This window comes from Mus caroli, chromosome 11 (assembly GCF_900094665.2).
Source record: "Mus caroli chromosome 11, CAROLI_EIJ_v1.1, whole genome shotgun sequence".
In the NCBI taxonomy this organism is placed as follows: Eukaryota; Metazoa; Chordata; class Mammalia; order Rodentia; family Muridae; genus Mus; species Mus caroli.
The window spans coordinates 54,968,355-54,980,969 of NC_034580.1; the positions used below are offsets into that span (position 1 = coordinate 54,968,355).

Here is a 12,615-nt window from a genome sequence, read left to right on the forward strand (position 1 = left end):
CTTGGAGCGTTTAAGCCCCCCCCCCCCCCGAGCGCCCCCCTCCCCCGTTCCCTGGCCGCTTCCGGATCTGGTGGACTGATCGGCTTTAAACACTTCCCCTAGATACCCCTCCCCATTCCCTGTTGCGTTCCCTCTGTCCTGCGCCAGCCCGCCTGCTAAAACAGCTGAGTGGCCAAGCTGACAATAAAATCTCATGCCTTTGCGGTGAGGGGCAGGGGTCATGACTCAGCCTCTCCTGTGACTGCTGACCCTGAGCCCTAGGCAGGGGAAGAGACTCCCTCTTTCTTCCTTGTTTGGGTTGGAGAGGTTACCGCTAGATGGTGTGGAGAGGAGGCCAGTAGGGGTGCCCAGCAGGGAGAGTTGGGGTGCTCTGGCTGGGCTGTGGATTCTGCCGGTCCGGGCTTGACGATTGGCTGGTGCCTTTGGGCACGTAGAAGAACCACTCTAACCATGGCCTCCTCCCGTCCTGTACAATGCAGGCTGAGAGGTGATCCCGGAGGTGTTGTGCTTGTATGACGAAGTGCTTGGCTTCCTGAAATCCACAGCAGACACCACTGCTCTGGTGACCCAGAGATCTGGGATGAAATGGGGTGAAGAGGGGAGGGTGGTAGGAGCAGTTCTTTTTCTACACTGGCGCCATGGGAAAGAAGGTCTGTCCCAGAGAATTCCTGGGGACTGCAGTCCAGAAAGGGGGAGGAGGGATAAGCTCCAAGGGGGGAACTTCTGGGTCAGAGCCTTGGCACTCAAAGCTGTCAGATCTTCACTTTGGGTTTGTGGAAAGGTGTGGGGCTGGGTGGGCGTTGGGAACCCCAGCTTTGATAGATAGCTATTTGAGCTGCCCCGAGGGAATGGAGTCCAGATACCATAGGCTGGCTGTTAAAGCTGAAGAAGGCACCTCTCTCCCTAGAAACTGGATTTTTAGGGGAACAAGGAAGTACCTTTTGGGGTTAGGGAAATGGATTGTCTTTAGACTGTTCTGTGGCTGGGTCCAGGATCCAAAGAGTTAACCTTCTCCCAGAAATCTGTCAGTCCCTAAACAACAGAGAAACATTGTTAGCCCCTCCATGCTAACAGCATGATACTGCCTGGCAGGAGCTGCAGATCCAGACCCGCTTTCCCTATTCATGGCAGCAGCAATCTCTGCCTCTAGCTGGACAGGATGCATGCTGGTTCCTCATTTAGGGTCCTTGTAGGAGACATAAGTCAGAGTGTGTGGCTTAGGCAGCCAAGCTGTGGCCTTCAGAGAAAGAGGTTACAGGCCTGGGTCATGGATACTGGGAGGGAGGTCATGATAGGGGCTGGGTTTAGGAAGAAGAGCAAGGAGACCTTTCTGACCTTTGCCTTACCCACACCCACACCTTCACCCCACAGCCAAGGACCTGGGTCTTTTAGTGACTTTCTGACCCCCAGGATAGACTGTGACATTTGCGAGGTGAGGGCTCTGGGACCTAGAGCTTCATTTTGCCAAGTTTGTTGCTGCCTGCTGTTCAGCCCCAGGGCATAAGCACCTTATAGAGTTGTGTGTATGGTGAATGAGGGCTGGGGACACAGTACAGAGGGGGACTACCTACCCTGCTCTGGACATCACCTCCATTTCCTATAGGCAGAAGCTATTCTTATAGAACCTCAGAGCCAGGCACACTGCAGACAATACTGTCTGGTATTTGGCCAGACAAACATAGGAGTGAATGATTAATGAGTGAGTCAGTGAGTGAAAGGGGATTAGAAGCAGCAGGTCATTTTTTAAAGGTATTTTTTGACATATATATTATAACACAGTTTACAAAATATCTTGAAAAATAAAGAAAAACAAACAGATTATTGAGTGTCTTGGGGCTCTGGCAGAGCTTGCATGTTGGTATGGTTCTTACCACATGTGGGCTTTGATGTGATTTAAAGGCTTTCATGAGTTGTGTGTATTTTGAGGGGGGTGCTGATAACACCAGCCTTTTCCTGTTTTGTAACCAGCTCTTTGTAAACACCAATGTTAATATCTTCAGGCTTTTCCAGTCAAGTGGATTTGGTGTAATTTGCTTAATATTGCCCTTTGTTCCATATACTGGAACAAAATGATGTAGTTGAGTGTATTTTATGTAGAGAGCCTTTTCTGATGTTTAAAGGTGATTTCCTCAAAATGCTGCTGCTGCTGCCACCACCGTGAGAGGCTCCAGCACGCCTGCAGGGGAAGAAAACGGCTTCTCTAGTTTTCTTGGGCTAAGTAGGACACTGTTCTTCCTTCCCTACTGTCTAGAAACTTCTTCGTGCTGCAAAGAACCTTGGCAATGAGTCACTTGTCTGACCTCCCTCTTTTGACTCAAGAAGAGGAAACCAGAGCCCAGAGGGGAAATGAGTCCCAAGGTCACTTACCAAGAACCTGCTACTGACCTGGCGTTTGGGTTCTTGTATCTGGGAAGAGTCCTAGGTTGAGTTTGCCCATTTCACCATTTCATAGGTGAGGAGAACCACTCAGCTTGTCCCTGCTGTCTGTAGCTAGAGCAGTAGCAAAGAGGCTCCTAACATCTTTTGTGTCATGTACACGGCTGTGGCAGTGGGTGTAGGGCTACTACCCAAGTCCCCAGCCTGAAGTTGGTTAACCCTTCCCCACCTCTCACTCCTTTATCATCTCATTTTCCAAAGGGAAAAGCTGAGGATCCGCAAGCAAGTGCATCAAGAGAGGTGGAACTGTAGATGTCAGGCCCCGAGTGGTAATTCCTCCCTCTGCTGCAACTTCCAAGTTCAGAGACCCAGCTGTGGTCTGTTAGGAGCTGGGAAGGTATAAGCACCTGTCAAGATGTACTGTGTCTGGGATGGGGATCAGTTAAGTCTATTTAGGATCCTTCTGATCTGAGATTGACTATGAATACCTGGGGTGAAAGGAAGGAGAAGAAACAGACGAGACAGTGATTCTAAAATGGGGGGAAGCTTGGAAGGAAGAGAATGGAGGAAGAATAAAAAAGGAAATGGGATAGAAAGGATTTTAGGTCAAATAAAGGATGTAAAGAGAAAGCCCTATGGACCTCATCAAGTATCCAGAAGACTGGGGATGTCAGGCTAGCTAGTGCTGGGTGCCATGGGCTGGCTGAGGGCTGTTCTGTCACCTTCTCCATAGGAAACAGAGAGGCTACTAGCCTGGGCCCTATATGCTTCTATGTGACCCCAAACAAGTTGCACCCAGCCCTAGACACCCTTGTAGCAGGCAGCTGTGGCTTCTGATTCCCCATCCAAGAATGGGGCCCTTTTTGTCTCCTCCATGCCAACACCTCATCCCTGAAGGTTGAAACTGTGCTGAATATGGACATATGGACATTTGTGTGGGATGTGTGCAGGTGAGTGTTCATCTGTGTGTCATGTTTTGGGATGTGCCCATGTGTGTGCCTCTAATCCTCCTCCCCCCTTATTTATTTTTTTGAAACAGGAATCTTACTATGTAGATATCTGGCCTCCAACTTGTGACCCTTCTGCCTCCACATGCATATTCCTCTGTCTAGACACACATGCCTCTATGTTCTCCTGTGGGTGCCCTCCATGTGGATGCATGCACATCTCTGCAGGTATGTGTTGGGGGTGGGATGTAAGCTTGTGTACGTGTATGGTTGTGAGTATGTAATAACCTCCTGATGGCCTTGAGGAGACCCAGGAGCCAGACTTTTGTGCAGTTCTCAAGGTTGTAGGTAAAAGTGAAGAATGGTCCTTTGCTGAGAGGGCTACACTGGGAAAGCTTTGAAAAAGAAAGAAAATCCTAGAAGACTGTCTTCCTTGTGGTCTCCAAGGAGATCAGCCTGTGAAATGATCCGCACGTTAATTAAAAACGATTATATCCTGATTGAGCTGTTTTTGCTCAACCCCCAGCCAGGAAGAGGCTGAGGCTGCATAGGGGGGTCTGGATAAACAGGGTCTAGCCACAGACTCAGGACGCAGGTTTGGAGAGCTATGGCCAGTAGTGGGGATACATGCCCAATTAGGGTCCCCTGAGGTGATGTCCTTGAGGTGTAAGGAGCTAGGTGGCACCCATCAGAATGCCTCGGATCTGTCTTCATTTCCATGGTAGTATATCATCATCTGCATAACCCTGTGTGTTGTTGTGTGTGCTTCATGCAGCCGGATGTTGGGAACTCCAGGCTGTACCCAGTTCTCTGGCCTCAAGATCCAGCCTGTCGTCTTAGCTCTTAGCTGCCCCCAGGCTCCTATTTTTGAGCTTCTACTTCCACAGAGGCTCAAGGAAGCTAGGGCCAAGAGAGTCTTCTCATTCTCCATGTCACTAAGTTTCTTCCTTTCTGAACTTCCATCCACACAGAGCATAAGCCGTGTGCTTCACGTGGTGGGATTTGACGCCTAGATGGTCATCATCTGGCCTGCATCCTTTGTATCTGCCCCTGCTGTCCTGTGTTAGCTGATAATCTGTAGCAGACCAGACCCAAGTGCCACTAGGGCTTCCAGGCACTGCAGCTACACTCGGGATGCACATGCTAAGATTTCTCTAGGGAAGCCCAGACCTGGCATTGCACTGCTTTGCTTGGTTATCTCTCCCGTTAACCCAAGGAGTGCTCCCGTGGAGAGTCGCAGTCACAAGCATCCAATGGTAGTCATTCCTGTAAACCTGCTCACCTCAGCCTCTGGGAGACCTGCCCACCACTGCACCCCTTCTTACTCCCACACACTAATTGGCTGCCTCTGCCCCAGGCTTGCCCCTATTTTCTGAGAGGGAAAGACTCAGATCCAAAAGAATTGAAGGTCACTGCCCCAAAGTAGCTGAGCCTAATTTTCCTTTGGTGTAACAGTGACGGTAGCTTTTCCTGGCAAGTCTGTCAGGAAGTGAGGTAGGGTTTGTTTAAGTGCCTGACAGTCCCAGATGCAAAAGGACTCATCTGTACACCTCTACATCCGGGACAAATGTATGCTGCCATGGGAGAGGAGTTAAGCTTGCTGACAATTGAGGAGAGAGATAAAATGTAATCCTTTAGGGTTTTCTAAGAGACAGCCTTGGGTGCAGGTAACTCATCTCAGTATGAGCCTCTTGGGGAGCTGGTGCTCACTGGAGCCACCTAAGGTTACCTCATTAAAAGTGGAGTGTTTGGGAAAAGCAGTGGATACCCTGCTGGGCTGGGTCCCAGTGAGACTTATTAGATCTGACCCAATGGTCTTAGGGGGAGCTTGACCAGGGGGAGATGTATAAGCCAGAAAGTAGTACTCTGAGAATGAGAGGGGCAGGTAGGATAGGAGGGAAGAAGACAGGTGTCCACTCACCTGACAAGAGCCCTTGGCACCCATATAAACAGAGTGGCCTTGTCTGCCCCAGTTACCCCTGCAAGCTGCCACCTCTCAGGGATAGTTTCAGCTGAGTCCCCGCCTCTTGTCTTCCTTCTGCCCATAATGCTACTTCTCCCCACTGCTACAGGTCAAGGCATGGCCAGCCCTGTTTAAATGCTAACTCGTTATCTTGTTTTGTCAGGCAGGTCTGAAGGGCCCCATGCTTGCATAATGCCAGTCCAAGCTGGCAGTGCAGGTGAGGCCATAAGGGCCAGCTGGTCTTCCTGGAGATGTAACCAGAGTACCTGTTAACCACTTTCTCAAGATCCAAAATCTAGATGTTTCTGTGACACATTCTGTTCAAAATTATATAATATCAACTTTTGCAGCTAACTGCTTATGAGTCAGATATAGACCCCAGACCACCATTTGCTGCCCAGTTAAATCACTGTTACCACTAGGTCACTGTGTTGTCCTGTAGCACAGGGTTAGTGTGGCGGGCATTGTCTCAGGAAGCTCCCTGGTTCAGTGAGACCCTAGCAGGGCTCGGGTCAAAGGAGATGCAGAGGCCTGGGAAAGGCATATAGAAATAGGAAACACAAAATGGGGCTTTTTTTCCCCCCTGGGGTCCAGTAAGGCAAAAGCAGAATTAAGAGTCATGCTGTCATGGATGCTCTGGCCATATAGGCTAGCTTATGGTCTAGGCTTCAGCCAGAGCCCAAGTGTCCAGGAAAAGCTATAGGGGAGGCCATCTTGGAGGTTAGAGTGTAGAATAGAGGTGCTTCATAGGGGGTATCCAGATCAGGCCGAACTAGGTCAGCCTGACCTTGTACTCGTGGCTGTGAAGCTATATTGCTGACAGCCCATATGTCTGTCTAGGAGGCCCTGCCTTAGGAGACCCTGGCAGGTGTCCCAGAGGAAGGGGACTCAGCACAGGATTCTTTGCCAGAAAAGGAACATTGGCAGCTCAATATTCTTCACATTACACTTGAGGCCTGTGGCGCAAGACAAGGAGTGTGTGTGAGTATGAGTAGCTCTAGATCAGAGTGGGCACAGAGCAAGCCCAGGTAGGATCTGCAGCTGACAAGGCACTGGGCTATGACTGCTATATATAGACAGCCCATCTTCTCAATACTCTTGTGTCCCCTTCCTGTTGGGGCTCCTGTATAGACCTCCTGGCTGAGGACAGCCAGAGGGATGCGAGATCTGACCTGTTCCCTAATCACCTGCCTGAACCAGAACTGCTGACCTGCCATTCCCTATACCAAGGATTCCGAGGTCTTACAGGGAAAAGATGTAGCGGTCCTGGAGGCCATAATCAAAACCCAGTAGATTATAGTACTAGATAAGAGGGATTAGGATGCAGATTGGGGTATAGCACCAGAGCCTGGATAAAAGCCTGCTGGGTACCAGGCCTCAGCCTCTCTCACTTCCTTTCTTCAGACTGACTGTCGGTAGGTAGAATGTACCTTCACCTCCAGTTTGCAGATGTAGACACCGAGGCGTGCAGAGATGGCGTGCTTCTATCTGGAGGCACTCTGAGAGTAGCCCCTGGCCATGGCTCAGATGGACTCCTAAGATATTGAGTGGGGTAGGGTAGTAAAGACCCTTCTGCTGAATTCCCTAGTTGGTGCCTATGAGTATACACAAAGACGGGACCCAGGCTTGGAGCAGGCCTGAAGCAGGAGTAGGTTCGACCCTAGGGAGATGGACACCGATCGTAGGTCACTCTGTGACTGCAGAGTAATTTACTCAGGGCCATGCTCTGAGCTGCCATTCATGAATTTTCTGCTGTGTAATACAAACATAACCTCTCTGGGCATTGGATCTGCAAAGCGCTCATTTTTCTCCTACTGTTCATTGTATCATTTTGATTGGCTGAGGAGGGCAAGCAAACCTCACAGAGAAGGGGATGACCCTTCATGTTCCCCTCTCCAGTGGTCCCAAAGAGACCTACTGAGCCCATTTTTGTGCCGGGGGGCTTTTACAACACTCACCACCTACTAAAGGTGGGCTCTGTCATGCTACATCTGACAGCACAACATACAGAACCCTCATGGTTGATGACAGCCTCTGCCAAGGAAAGTTTGCTTGGTGTTTCTACAAGCCTACTCCTACACTGTCTCTCTGAAAAGATTTGCTTGTCTGAGATAAGTCTGGGGACAGCCATGGCTTGAGAAGGGACATCATCAGATGGGCAGTGTTTGTCAAGCACAGGGCTTTAAAAATACCACATTTAACACAAAAATCTACTTTGTGCTTTTCTTTTAAAAAGCCAGCTGGTTGCCAGGTATGGTGCATGCCTCTAATCACAGTGCTTGGGGGGCATAGGTGGGAGGGTCTCTATGAGTTCCAGGCCAGCCAAAGCTACACAGTGAGACTGTGTCTTGAAAAATAAACAACACAACAACAACAACAAAATCACAGTTAACTAATGATAAACAGTGTTTGGAAGGTGTATCCAAGAAGTCTCTCTTTGGATACTCCCCACCTCCAGCAAGAGAAGTGGTGCCCAGGAGGGGAGCTGTCGGGGATAGGCGATGGAAGCAGGCCTCAAGTGCTCGTGGAGTGTGTTCTTGCCTGTTAAGTACTTAGTTGGCAAGGCCTGAATGCTAACACCAATCGTCTTCTGCTTGTTCTGGAATGTGATTGCAGTTATTCAGATGGTCTCAGTGTCAGAGCACCAGCAATGGGGACTTTTGTTCCCACTTTTAGCAGACCAGAAATCTGGAGCTCAGTGAAATGAAGTGACATACCTGGGTCCCAGTCGAGCAGGACTGGAGACAGAATCCTGCCAGACCAGTGTTCATCTCATCTCATCTCATCTCAGATCCAGAGAAATTGACTCTTAAGGTGTTCTTTCTTCTTGTGCATTTTCAAGAACACTCTTTTAGTTAATATGCGGGAGAGACTTCCACATTCTTCTACATAACCTTTTGCTGAAGTGACATTGTACGATAAAAGGGTCCCAGGAGAGCCAGTGCAGCTTGGGCTAGGAAGGATAGAGAATATCGATGCAGTAGGCTGGGCTGCTCCCAGGAGCTAAGAGGCCTGGACAGCTCTGCTGCTGCCATCAAGGTGTGGCCCTGGCTCACTGCCATCTTAGACTTTAGGACCATATGTTCACTAACATCCATGTTTAACTTTGGATTTCTTTTCTTTTCTATTTTTGGTGGGGATGCTTTTCCTAGCAAAGGAAGGTCAGGGATAGATAAAGTATGTCTCCTGGACAGGACAGGGAGGGATGGAAAAGGGTGGTGGGAGGCAAATGTCAAAGCTCTGTGTCTAGGCAAAAGCTAGCTAGTTGGGGGTCACGGCCTGTGCTGAGGGCACAGTGGAGGGCATATTGAAGCTGTATTCACATCCATCAAAGTGGGCTCTGGAGGTTCCAGTTAATTGAGGCTGGTTCTAAATTGGGAGGCTTAATAAATGGTAATTGTCCTCCTGTGACAGCAGACCAGAGCTACACAGTGTCATCCCAACAGATCAGGAATCATGCACAGCTTCTTCCTCTCACTATCTGGGGGCTCCGAGAGTTGCTCCACAGAGGCCAGGGGGCTGTGCAGTTACAGAGTAGAAGGATTGCAGTGTACCCGTGTCTGACTGAGCTTCTGGGAGTATCCCAGAAGCACAACTGTGTGTGGGGTACTGACTATTTCCCTACTTAGCAATCTCCAGATCCCCTTGCCCAGCACCTTACCTTGCCCACAGGACCTAGCTTTATGTGTTGCAGGGAGAGCAGAGCTTGGCTGTGTGGACAAAGGTGACATAGCCAGGCTTGCTTCTACCCAAGGGAGAGTAAACACTTCATCTCAGTGAGTGCATGCAGATACGATACTAAATAGACTATTCTCACCTTTCTAATTTCCTAAACCCCAAAGTGCTGTGATTGAGCTTCTTAACAGTTGGCACTGAGCAGCGACAGGTTGCTGGTCTTGTTGATTTGGACTGTCTGTGGATTGAGAGAGTACTTCCACTTCTTGGCATCCCCAGAATGTAAGACCCCCTAGGAAAATCGGGAAAGGTTTACAGTAGGTATGGCTATATCTTAGATGTTTGTATAGTTGGTGGACACGTTTCCATGCTGTTCTGAGCCAAGGTTCTAAAGGGTGGTGTGGTTCTACTATACATTGTGTAGTTTTTATCATGCTGTGTGTGTAGGCAGTGGTTCTTAACAGTCAGGACATGGTGTAGGGGCCTCTCATCCTTACTATCCCTTCCTGCCCCACACCCTCTTACATTCCTGCCTCAGGCAAGATTCTCTAGCCCAGTGGTTCTCAGCCTTCCTAATGCTGTAACCCTTTCATGCAGTTCCTCGTGTTGTGGTGACTCCAACCATAAAATTATTTTTCTTGCTACTTCATAACTAATTTTTCTACTGTTATGAGTCATAATGTTAATATCTGATATGCAGAATATCTGATATGTAACCCCTGTGAAAGGGTTGTTTACCCCCAAAGGGCTTGCAAACTATACATTCTTAGTTCCTGGGACAAGAGGACCCAGCAGATGGCCGAGAGGTCTCCAGGAGCCAGAGAGACAAGGGAAGGGGAAGCCTGTACAATCTCTTTCCAGGAGTTCTTGGAGGAAATGGGTCCCAGTTCCTTCAGCATGTGAGCCAAGGCAGGAGGCTTTTTGCCTTGGTGCTTCCAGACAGGAGCTGGAATGGTTCCAGAGCTAGGATGTCTCTAGAGACAACATGGAGAGCATTTCTGGAAGAGGTAATTTCTGAAGATGAAATAGGGGGTACATTTGAAAGTGAAATGAGAATTCTTCTGGAGATAGATTTTTTTTGTTTTGTTTTAAGTAAAGATGAAGAGGCTTTTCTGCATTCTGAGTATTGCCGAACGTAACATTTCTGAGAATGGAGCCTTTCTAGAGATAAATTGTAGTGCTTCTTGGAGGATGGTTCTGGAGTATTTCTGGAAACAATGGGACACTTTTGGATCTGAGGTACTTCTGGAGGTAACATGAGCATCTGGAGATGGGTTACAGCTTTTCTGGAAAGCTTCTTGGAGTAGAAATAGAGTTGTTCGGAGAGCAGTGACATTTCTGGAGATGGATCATACTTGAAGAGAAAGGTGTTTCTAGAGATGGAACACTTTTGTAGCTAAGGAATTTCTGGAATTGGAGGGAAGCATTCCTGAAGAGGAAATGGGTGGTTCTTAGAGATGGTGTTTTGGATCAAGGATAGTTATTTCTTGAAATGAGGGGGCACAGCCAAACAAGCTGTTTGCCAGAGACCCCCCCCCTTCCCCTCATGCCCATGCTCTGTGAGGTGGGTTTGAGGTGCCGAGGTCAGTGTTACCTTTGCCCTCCTCTGGGCCTGCATAGGATCTCCCTAAAGGAAGACCCAAGCCCTCCCAGGCCTACCCCATCCTACCATGCCCTTTAGTCTCACCATGGGATAGCTAGTGTTGAGTGTTCAGGGTTCATTTAATTCAGTTTTGTTAGAGCCAGCTGAGGCTCCCTTTATGGCCTCTAGTCTTCACCCCATCTTCTTGTGTCTTCAAACACTCTGGAGGCAGGAGGATAGGTGGGGACTACAAGGGTGACCCTAAAAAAAGCCCAACTTCTTTCCTTGGCTGTGGGGTGCCTGGCTACCTCTTCCAATTCCAGACACTAAGGCCTGTCCCCACCTGAGCTGGCCTGGAGCTCAATTATTTCTCTGCCTTAATTGAAATTTCAGCCTCAGTGAATATCCCTCAGAAGTGTGCAGAGGCAAAGGCCCTGCACCAGCCTCAGGTGCCCCTCCCTGCCTCAGAGGATGGTGGTGCAGGCTGCAGTCCCAGGGAGAAGGTCTAGGTGGGTGGGCTCAGGACAATTATGGCAGATTGCTAAGCATAGATTACACTTCTTATCCCGCTGGATTAGAAGATACTTAGAGAAAACTGGCCAAGGAGTAATGGTAGGGTTGTGAGGAGTGAGTGATTGGGATAGCCTGAGGATGTAGGGACTCAGGAAAGCCTGTGCCTCCTCTTCTTTTGACTGTGAGAAGGGTGGGATGATACTCAGGTAGTGCCTTGATAGCTGATGGCAACAGGCCCAGTTCTTGGCTCAGGGCTGAGTAAAGCATTGTGGGTAAGGTTGGGTTGGCTGGAGGACTGTGAGGAACCTATTTCCTGACTGCTGCTGGGTGGAGTATGGCTTAGATGCTGTGTGGGTGCCATCTTCCCTTTCCCCCATCTTGTGTAGTCCCTATACTGGACCAGTCTGCTGAGGGAGAGAACAGAGAACTCAAAGGAACACTGCTCCTGATAAAGGGCTTTTTAAATGGGTGTGGCGGTGTATACCTTTAATTCTAGCACTTCAGAAGGCAGAGACAAATGGATCTCTGTGAGTTTCAGGCTAGCCTGTTCTATTTAACCAGTTCCTAGCCAGCCAGGGCTACATAGTGAGACCTTGTTTCAAACAAAGCACTAAGAGCCTGCTGATCTTAGTGATATTTGTCTGGGCCCAGGAAAATGACTATGCAAGCCCTCCCCTCATCCACACAGCCCCCCAGAACTTGCAGGAGTCCAGAGCCTGCACTGGCTCATGAATCTCAGTCTTCATCTGGGAAGTGGGTCAGGTTAGCAGGAGTTGTCAGAACAGAAATGACCTGTAAAATACCTAGGGCGGCAAGTACTGTTAACGTGCGTCTGGCACCTCTTAAACAGTTTGAGTTGGTGTGGGGCAGCTGCAGTTCTTTCAGAGGCTATCTGTCTGGTACCTAGGAAGTATCTGGACATGAATATCCTGATTAGGGCCGCTCCACCCCAGCAAAGGGACAGTTGTGTGACAAGGAAAACTCAAGGCAGTTGGAGTAAAAACTGACAGCATGCCGGACGTGGTAGTGCATGCCTTTAATCCCAGCACTCAGGAGGCAGAGGCAGGCGGATTTCTGAGTTCGAGGCCAGCCTGGTCTACAAAGTGAGTTCTAGGACAGCCAGGGCTACACAGAGCCCTGTCTCGAAAACCAAAAAAAAAAAAAACCCAAAAAACAAAAAAAAACCCAACAACAAAAAAAACCCTGACAGTGTATCAGGGGGTTGGGGAGGATGCTTATGACGGGCCCACTGTATCCTTACACTACGGCCATCACACAGGAAGCTCCTGAAGCACTAGTCTGCTCAGCATGGCTTCCGGTGCTAGCTGCTTGCTCCTGGCATTGTTCACAGCCTGTTCTAATTGGGGTATGTGGCTGTGGCTACCCTCTAAGGGAGAGAAGGGACAGGGATGACTAGACAGGATAGGACATGTCCACCCTTGGCACCTGAGGAGGTGAAGGCGGGTGCAAATGAAAATGGCTATCCCATTTGCAGTTCTTTACTTCATGACTATGACAGGGTGAGGAAGGAGAAAGTGAGGATGGCAGTCTAAGCTGGC

At 49.2% G+C, this 12,615-nt stretch overlaps 1 protein-coding gene across 4 annotated transcripts in view; it reads left to right on the forward strand.

Annotated features, from left to right (window-relative positions):
• Rai1 (retinoic acid induced 1) overlaps positions 1 to 12,615 on the forward strand; it is a 93,070-nt gene that overhangs the window by 35,094 nt on the left and 45,361 nt on the right. The window lies entirely within an intron of this gene.